This window comes from Oncorhynchus masou, chromosome 24 (assembly GCF_036934945.1).
Source record: "Oncorhynchus masou masou isolate Uvic2021 chromosome 24, UVic_Omas_1.1, whole genome shotgun sequence".
NCBI classification, from domain to species: Eukaryota; Metazoa; Chordata; class Actinopteri; order Salmoniformes; family Salmonidae; genus Oncorhynchus; species Oncorhynchus masou.
Window position 1 is genome coordinate 69,812,555 of NC_088235.1, and position 10,193 is coordinate 69,822,747.

General features: G+C 41.4%; 1 protein-coding gene across 1 annotated transcript in view; it reads right to left on the reverse strand.

The window, feature by feature from the left end:
* Nucleotides 1-6,619, reverse strand: part of LOC135512544 (receptor-type tyrosine-protein phosphatase S-like) — a 215,147-nt gene extending 208,528 nt beyond the window's left edge. Inside the window, 1 exon segment of the mRNA XM_064934680.1 lies at nt 6,139-6,619. The gene's annotated coding sequence lies outside the window, so the exon portion shown is untranslated.
* Nucleotides 6,620-10,193: the final 3,574 nt, after the last annotated feature.

A 10,193-nucleotide genomic window follows, 5' to 3' on the forward strand; every position in this document is an offset into this window, starting at 1 on the left:
TTCATGTGTGGGGTTGCTTCTCATCCAAGGGAGTGGGCTCACTCACAATTTTGCCTAAGAACACAGCCATGAATAAAGAATGGTACCAACACATCCTCCGAGAGCAACTTCTCCCAACCATCCAGGAACAGTTTGGTGACGAACAATGCCTTTTCCAGCATGATGGAGCACCTTGCCATAAGGCAAAAGTAACAACTCAGTGGCTCGGGGAACAAAACATTGATATTTTGGGTCCATGGCCAGGAAACTCCCCAGGCCTTAACCTCTTACACTTATGGTGGCGCTATTTCATTTTTGGAAGAAAAACGTTCCCGTTTTAAACAAGATATTTTGTCACAAAAAGATGCTCGACTATGCATATAATTGCTACTGTTCGAAAGAAAACACTCTGACGTGTCCAGAAATACAAATATCTTCTCTGTGCGTGCCCTTTAACGTGAGCTTCAGGCAAAACCAAGATGACTTGGCATCCAGGAAATGACAAGGATTTTTGAGGCTCTGTCTTTCATGATCTCCTTATATGGCTGTGAACGCAAGAGGAATGAGTCTGCCCTTTCTGTCGTTTCCCCAAGGTGTCTGCAGCATTGTGACGTATTTGTAGGCAGATCGTTGGAAGATTGACCATAAGAGACCACATTTACCACGTGTCCGCCCGGTGTCCTGCGCCGAAATTGGTGCGCAAAAGTCACCTGCCAGTATTTTTCCATGGGGCACAGAGAGAGAAGCAAGCTTCCATGAACTGCATGTCAATGAAGAGATATGTGAAAAAACACCTTGAGGATTGATTCCAAACAACGTTTGCCATGTTTGTCGATATTATGTAGTTAATCCGGAAAAAGTTTCACGTTGTAGGTGACTGCATTTTCGGGTCGTTTCGGTAGCCAGGCGCAATGTAGAAAACGGAACGATTTCTCCTACACACAGACGCTTTCAGGAAACACTGTGCATTTGGTATGTGGCTGGGAGTCTCCTCATTGAAAACATCAGAAGCTCTTCAAAGGTAAATGATTTTATTTATTTGGTTATCTGGCTTTTGTGAAAATGTTGCGTGCTACATGCTACACAAAATGCTATGCTAGCTTTGCATACTCTTACACAAATTAGTCAATTTCTATGGTTCAAAAGCATATTTTGAAAATCTGAGATGACAGTGTTGTTAAGAAAAGGCTAAGCTTGAGAGCAAACGCATTATTTTAATTTTATTTGCGATTTTCAGAAATCGTTAACGTTGCGTTATGCTAATGAGCCTGAGGCTTTAGTCACGATCCCGGATCCGGGATGGGGAGTTTCGAGAAGTTAATCCCATTGAGAACTTGTGGTCAATCCTCAATTGTCGGGAGGACAAACGAAAACCCACAAATTCTGACAAAGTCCAAGCATTGATTATGCAAGAATGGGCTGCCATCAGTCAGGATGTGGCCCAGAGGTTAATTGACATCATGCCAGGGTGAATTGCAGAGGTCTTGAAAAATAAGGGTCAACACTGCAAATATTGACTCTTTTCATCATCTTCATGTAATTGTCAATAAAAGCCTTTGACACCTATGAAATGCTTGTAATTATACTTCAGTATTCCATAGCAACGTCTGACCAAAATCTCAAGACACTGAAGCAGCAAACTTCATGGAAATTAATATTTGTGTCATTCTCAAAACGTTTGGCCACGACTGTATATGTGTGTCCTTCCTCCTGCATATGTCTTTTGCTCGTTCAGAAAAGTATCTCAATTTACCTTGAATTCCTTTACTTCAACATGTTGGGGTGATCAACAGCATTGATTGAGAATGCACTGGGGGATGGGGATCCCCTTCGATACTACACTCCACCAGCACACAACTCCGACAGTCTGTCGGTGGGTCTGAGGAATACTTATAATAATTCATGTAGGCCTACATTTACGACAACTCCTTATAAGACAAACTAAGACTTCACAAATCCCCCTGCCAATGTCTCAATGGGACAGCCATCCAGTGTGGGCCCTAAGTGGAGAATAAATGGGCCAATCCCAACCTGCCAACATGAACCCCTCAGGCGTATGAATGGGGTGTCAGTGGCTCTCCACAACCTCCTAGGGGTCATAACTCTGGGTGGGGTGCCTTTTTCCTGACATAACCAGGTTTGTGAGGACGCCCCAAGGCGAAGGCTCCATCAATCTGGGAACACCAGCTGGTAATCATACTTAACAAGCTGGAGAGCGGCCCAGTGACGGAATCAGAGGGGGCATGAGAGACAGAAAGAGCCCAATCGCCTGGCTTATCCCAGGCGGGGTGTTAATTACAACCTCTCCATGAAACACCAGTTCACATTAACTCCATAACCATAAAGACTGATGATTGTAACAGGAGGGGTGTGTGGGGAATAGCCGGCATAGGAGTCAAACAAGGGGGTACCCTTGCCCCCTCCCTAAAGTAAATAATGCACTATCAACACATCATCATCAAAGGAACTGGAACAAATCATTGGGGCAAACCCCTCGTATCTGGGGACGAGGGATGTGTATGCCCTGGCAGTGTGTCTATGAAGTCCCTTTAGAGCCCCCAGATAGACAAGAGGAAGTTCTGGTGCCAAAGCAAGGTCAGAGCTTGAGCTTTATCTGTCTGTGGGCAGATTTAGGAAAAGCCAGCATGAGACAGAGAAGAGACTTGAGCCTCCTGTCCTAGCTCAGGCGTACAACCGAGTGTGATATGGATCAATCCTGTCGAGTTCGCCGCCACTATTCCTGTCTGTCTTATCTGGTCTCGGGCTCTGACCCTGCGGCACCCCCTAAAGCGAGCACTGCTTGTTTTGGGCCAACCTCGCTCAGGGGAGACTCGTGTGTAAATATCATTTTGGGAATCTCGGGGCTAGGGCAAAAACAGAGGCCTGTTGCCGAGGCCAATCTACTGATTTGGACTCCGGTGAACACGTCTGGGCAAAGCGGTCAATAATTCCACAGCCCTAATCGCTTATCCCCTGTGGCCACAGTGCAGGTGTGAGGTGGAAAGCTATACAAGCAGTAACTGGAGCCTGGAAGATGGTCCGATTTATTTCGACCCTACTTTGGGCAGTTTGAATGGAGGCTACTCCGTCTACGATTCAACACTGAGATCTTGATGAAGGGTTAAGTCACAAACCAGTCAAACCAGTCATAGCCCTCATTATTATTTTGTTTTGCTCCTTTGTACCCCAGTATCTCTACTTGAAACGTTCATCTTCTTCACATCTACCACTCCCTTGTTTAATTGCTAAATTGAAATGATTTCGCCACTATGGCCGATTTATTGCCTCACCTCCCTAATCTTATGTCTCTTGCACTCACTGTATATGTACATTTTTTTCTATTGTGTTATTGACTGTATGTTTGTTTATCCCATGTGTAACTCTGTGTTGTTGTTTGTGTCACACTGCTTTGCTTTATCTTGGCCAGGTCGCAGTTGTAAATGAGAACTTGTTCTCAACTAGCCTACCTGGTTAAATAAAGGTTAAATAAATCAAATAAAAAATCTACAGCGCAAGTCGTGATCCACCCTTTCCATTAACTGACTACGTAAAAGGTCTCCTCCCTTAGCGACGATTGAAACCACTAAGTCCGGGTATCAAAGGGAAAAGGGCTACCGTTCAAAGACACAATGCCTCCTCCATTCACCGGCAGACAAATTGCACCCAACGCCAGTTGAAGTGCACCGATTTTGCACTCAGGACAAATTAAGAGGAATAAACACAATTAGTAGGCAGAGTAAAGACGGCAGGTGCTGCACACACGTCTCTCTATCCCGCTCTCTCTCTCTCTCTCTCGCTGATAACACAATAGAGTCCGCTGGTGCAGCTGCTATTAATGCTGCCTGTCACCATAGCGTCCAAAGCTGAAAAGCAACAGGGCTAATTGGAAAACATGTTACCCAAAATGTTCTTATTTCATTTCAAACGCAATCAACATGGCACTGGGTGGTAAAAGACTCACCAAATAGAAGAAAAAAAAACAATTAGGCCTAGTACTACATGAAATTGTTGATAATACAAAGATTTTTTTTAACTTGGTTTGACAACGCGACATGAAGGTCCTGCAATCTAACAGTATAAAGAACCATTGCCTTGTGTGAGCTCCTAAACAGGCCTCAAAGTGGGAGGCAGAAAGTCAAACAACTGAAAACTTAATTTTGTGCCCCTCAGTGTAATTACTATTTACTCTGACAGTGGGCCTGAAGACTAGAGTCTGGAATCACCTCCTTTTGATCCTTTCAAAAATGGAGAAAAGGCACCGTGCAGATAAGTGGGAAATAAGAAAACAGCTTGGAAAGTAATAATTGCAAGGAAATGAATTTCACAACCCTAGGGAGGACACCTACAAAGACCTTTTTACAAAAATCATATCCGGGGCACAATTCAATTAACTTTTTCCCTTCCAAGTGAGAAGAAGAAGAAAATATCCCCCAACGCTTCGGGGAAATCAAAAGTTTGTTCAATAAACAGAGTTTTCAGATTAAATGTTTTCTTCACTGAGCAACTTTTATTCATTTACAGCTCCTTACGGGCTTGTCAGTCATAAATGCATTGATTTGTGGTTTATCCGAAGGCAGATACAGAGTCTGTGACATCCTTTGGTCACAGTTAACTGCCTCTGCCTGCCTGGCAGCATTCCTCTTGCCTTTTTCTCTTCTTTGTTTCCTAGCATCTGACAGTGATCAGTGGTGATAAATTGTTCAATTAAAGTGACATTAAGGATGCTGGACACAGTTGGCTCGTGCCTCTTTGTATGCAAGGTGTTGTCCAATTACTCTAAAGGATGACACTTTTTCTCCCTTCTGACAATCAACATGTGGATCTCATCATTACAAAGTGGTTTATTTATTCTATCCAACAACAAGATGTAATATTTAACTGCAAGCAGATTTCACAATTTAAAAAGCCTGGAAGTAAACAATAAATCCAATGTTTTTCTGTTGACATAGACCTCAATATATGTATTTTGTGAAGCTATTATATTTATATATATATATATATATATATATATATACGCTGCATTAGAGGGTGGTGTAATGTGTCATATATAATATGACAACAATATAGTCCAAACGTAAGTATTTCATTGTTATTTCAATGTATCAGTCACACTGATTCATTGTCTTTCCTTATTTGGGTTTAAATTAAGTGAGAGTTTGTTCAAAAGGAACAAAATGTTGCCTCTGGAAAGATTTTAGAAGTGCTTAGATGCTAAATCAAGACCAATTGTGATTCAAATTCGATTTGTCCTACATAAAATAGGATAATTCAGCACTGCCTGTGGGCAACCGAACCGTGTCCAAAACTTTCCAGCACAGCATGCGTCATCAAAAGTTCACCGCGTCCTCACTGATATATTGAACTGATGTTAATAGGAGAGTGAAACAGAAGCTATGGCTCAACTTCAATCTTTTTCTGAGCTATAATTTAGGAATAGGCCTAGATCTTTTATGCCCAATGATTTCATGACAATCACCCTCAGATCACGCTTCAATGGCGGCTCCTACAATTGAGCTCATCTCAAAAGGAACACATCATCAACATAATAACAGTCTTGAGATAGGCCGTCCTTGGGAACGAAGTGAAAAGCGCATATCCCCTGGGCACAAGCCTTCACCAATTGCCGCGCCGTTTTTATACGGCTGTTTGCAACATGAAAACATAGTGGAGACCACATTTAACGAGATTACTGTAGACTACATACGAGTCTCTAAACCAAAAATAGTCATCAAGGAATTCAACTTAATTTGTCTAAATACACTTGAAAGGCTTGGCTACATACTGCAACATTGTAGCCTTATTTACTCAACGTCTTGCTAACTGTAAGTAAAATAGAATAAAACACGAATGACTTTCTTAGTTATGGTTGAAAATATTAATTACTTAATAAAAAGAAAAAAGTACGTTTTGCTATAATAATACAATTATAATGTAACTTTGTCATACTGGTGTGAAATAAGTGTTTTTTAAACTGTTTTCTTTTTTTGTGAAGTTGAACAAAGGCATCTGCGGGAAGCAAGTAAGGGTACTTTGAAATTACTGTGAGAAAACGTTTACAGCCTATGGATAGGTACTTCGAATCAAACAACGATTATTTTCGTTCTCATTTCTCTCTAAAAGAAACGCAAGAAAGCCAGAAAGGAAATAGTAAGACCTTACTTTAGTGGCGTGAGAAGAGTCTTTTTTTTTTAAAACCGCCCCCCTCCGAGAGGTTAGTTTATGGGGGGCAGATGAGAGATACTTGAAAATTCCGTTTCCCCTGCAAAAAAAGCTTATGTCGCGTCCATGAAATAACGAAGTGGAGAATAATCATACATTTCAATTGGGCAAAAGCGTTGAGTCACTTTGATACGGGAAAAACCACAGCTACAATCATTCTCTTTCTTGCAAGTATGTCTTCCGTTTTCATATCAGTCTCCTTCAGTAAGTAGATCGCCTCAATAGAACAGAAGTATATGATCCCAAATGCGAGCCGTGCGATGATTTCCATGCGTATCTGTTTGCTGCTGTGGTTTATCTCCACGTCCCAGGTTTTGGGATTTTTCCTAAATCCACCTCATTCGACTGGCGGTGGGAAGACCCGTGTCGAGTGCCCCCATAGTCGATTTACCCCCCCGCCACACACACACTCACACACAACGTACAGCCCCCTCTCTACACTCACGTGACCGCTCGCTGGTGAATGACATTACAGAGTGGAAACAGATGAGGATTTGGGGGTCGAACGTTATTTGATACCTTCACGGTCGACCCTTTTGAGAAAAAACTGGGCCAGGAGAGAGGGAGGGTTGCAGAAGGGTAGCGGTGTATGTGTACAACGTGGACATAGTGATCTTAAATTAGCCAGTTTTCTTACATGTGTTCTCAAACAGTCAGATGTGGTATTTTACACTACGATAGATAGGCAGGACAGTAGGCTGCATTTGGACCTAATTTGCGCGCGTGCGTCTGCCCATTCCGTTCAATCTGAACTGCATAGTGTTCCGCAATGAATAAACATTAATTATTTACGCATTCATTTGATCAAACATGTAATTAACCTACCATTGCTTGTGTTTAAATAACCGAATGTTATAAATTAAATGTTAATATTGACCATATTGTTGTTAAACAATAGGCCTACATGATTGAAATCTTACGTAAAAATTCATAGTTCATAGGTTCATAAAATATGATACACATTTAGAAAAGTGGGTTTGCCAAGGGTTCTTTGCAGTTTAGAAAAGGTGTTATTCCCTCTTTTAGTGATAATTCAAATGTAAGTGGCTGATTAGAATATTTGGGGGCGTGGTTTGATCACAGCTCTTTTTCTTTAACAGTGAGTAAATGTCATTCCAGTGGATGTAACCTGTTGTGTTATATGACATTGCATTGTGAATATGACCATGGCCGTTAGTGGCGTCTTGTGAAAGACTCACGTTTGGCCTTCTGTCAATTCAAATCAAATCCAATTTATTTATATAGCCCTTCTTACATCAGCTGAAATCTCAAAGTGCTGTTGTCTACATCAGTTCTCAATTTTGTCCTCAGGCAGCCACAGCCATTTCAGGGCTAGCACAATTGATTCAACTTGGCAATTAACAAAATAATAACGTCTATGGAAATGAAACGATTATAATATGGCGTACCAAAATAAATAAACAAACCTGTATGGTTCTTCAAAAGGGTCTACAAAAGAACCCTCCAGATTGAAGAAGGTTATTTATAGAACTATTCTCCATAAAGGTTGTATAAAGAACCATAAGAACATTTGTTCTATATAGCCACAAAAAGGGTTGTAACCATAGCAGACCCTTTTTTTGTTGTTGTTGCTATGTGGAACTTTTTATTAATGGTTCTTTGTAGAACTTTTTTATAGCACATTAAAGCTTAATTTTGGAACCTTATAAACATGGTTCTTTATAGAACATTCCAATAAAGGTTCTATATAGCACCATAAAAGATCCGCTATGGTTACAAGCCAAAAAAACACTTATTTGGCACTATATAGACTTTTTGTGTGTACCTCGGTTAGTAAAATAAGGTTAAGTGTAAATAAATACATTTTATGATTTCACTTTTAGTTTACTTAAATTGCCTATATTCCTTCCTTAAAAAACAATAGGTGACATCTTTGCACAAGTGCAAACGTCACAAATCAGTCCCATTAGCCTATTTCGAAACCAAAGATCAAAAAAGTTTACTCTCTCTGAGAGTCGGTTATTAAATGACAGCTTCCTAAAGGCTCTTTAATGGGAGAGGTTTTAAACAACAACGTTGTTTAAAGACCAAAACACAATTAGTGCTGTAATAGTGCTGTAGTTGCACTTTTCAAATCAGCTATTACAGATCCCCTGCCTGAATACCAGTTAGCGTGCACACACGACTGGTTCATCCTCTACAAGTACAAGTTGGTCTCCGTTGTTTACCCACCATTGCGACCTGTACGCTCTCGTTGGCTGGCCCTCGCTTCATACTCGTCGCCAAACCCACTGGCTCCATGTCATCTACAAGACCCTGCTAGGTAAAGTCCCCCCTTATCTCAGCTCGCTGGTCACCATAGCATCTCCTACCTGTAGCACACGCTCCAGCAGGTATATCTCTCTAGTCACCCCCAAAACCAATTCTTTCGTTGGCTGGCCCTCGCTTCATACTCGTCGCCAAACCCACTGGCTCCATGTCATCTACAAGACCCTGCTAGGTAAAGTCCCCCCTTATCTCAGCTCGCTGGTCACCATAGCATCTCCTACCTGTAGCACACGCTCCAGCAGGTATATCTCTCTAGTCACCCCCAAAACCAATTCTTTCTTTGGCCGCCTCTCCTTCCAGTTCTCTGCTGCCAATGACTGGAACGAACTACAAAAATCTCTGAAACTGGAAACACTTATCTCCCTCACTAGCTTTAAGCACCAACTATCAGAGCAGCTCACAGATTACTGCACCTGTACATAGCCCATCTATATTTTAGCCCAAATAACTACCTCTTTCCCTACTGTATTCTATTTTGCTCCTTTGCACCCCATTATTTTTATTTCTACTTTGCACATTCTTCCATTGCAAATATACCATTCCAGTGTTTTACTTGCTATATTGTATTTACTTTGCCACCATGGCCTTTTTTTGCCTTTACCTCCCTTATCTCACCTCATTTGCTCACATCGTATATAGACTTTTTCACACTGTATTATTGACTGTATGTTTGTTTTGCTCCATGTGTAACTCTGTGTCGTTGTATGTGTCGAACTGCTTTGCTTTATCTTGGCCAGGTCGCAATTGTAAATGAGAACTTGTTCTCAACTTGCCTATCTGGTTAAATAAAGGTGAAATAAAAAATAAAGGTTCTGTTCAAATCGGTTATAATTGACATGAACACTTTCAAATCGAATTATGTCAACACTTCTGTTTATTAGCCATGAGGCTGTTGCCATCCGCAATGGATATTGGACAAGAAAATAGAACAAGTGCAGGCGTGGCATGCCTTTTGGAGGAACAGCCATTTCTCCAATTTGAGGGTGTATTTGTGCCGTGAACTTTTCAAGGGGCTCAGATCGTATTGGATTAAGTCTTTCAAATATCAATATCTAGTGTACATTCTGTGACAAACTACCCATGCGAGCACCCCCCCCATTCACTACTCTTTGTTTGAAACCCAGTTTGATATGTAACACTGTAAAAGGTAAAACAGGGCTAATCAATTTGAGCACTGAATAAAACTTCAGCGTGATTTTTATGTAGATTTTTTTCTCCTCCCCATCCTCCTTATTCGCCGCTGCCTAATTTAATCATTCCGATAAATCTTGGAGCGCTGCACACCGCTTTTCCCCTGGTGGCGTGGGGCTTAACATGGTAAATTTCACTGGGACTAGGGAAATATGGGTTAGTGCATGGAAGGATAAAGGAGCACTTACGGCTTGACATGTGCAATCCATAACAGAGTAATGAGTCGACTACACTGGGAGTTCTTATCCCCTCTCTCTCTCTCTCTCTCTCTCCCTCTCTCATTGTTTTTGTTGAGGGTTCACCAAAGCTGTGTGACTGCATGTGATGCATGCCGCTGGAGAAAGTGGAAGAGATATAATTTTGATGTGATGTGTCTCATTACTAAATCATGCACATACAGTGGGGAGAACATGTATTTGATACACTGCCGATTTTGCAGGTTTTCCTACTTACAAAGCATGTAGAGGTCTGTAATTTTTATCATAGGTGCACTTCAACTGTGAGAGACGGAATCT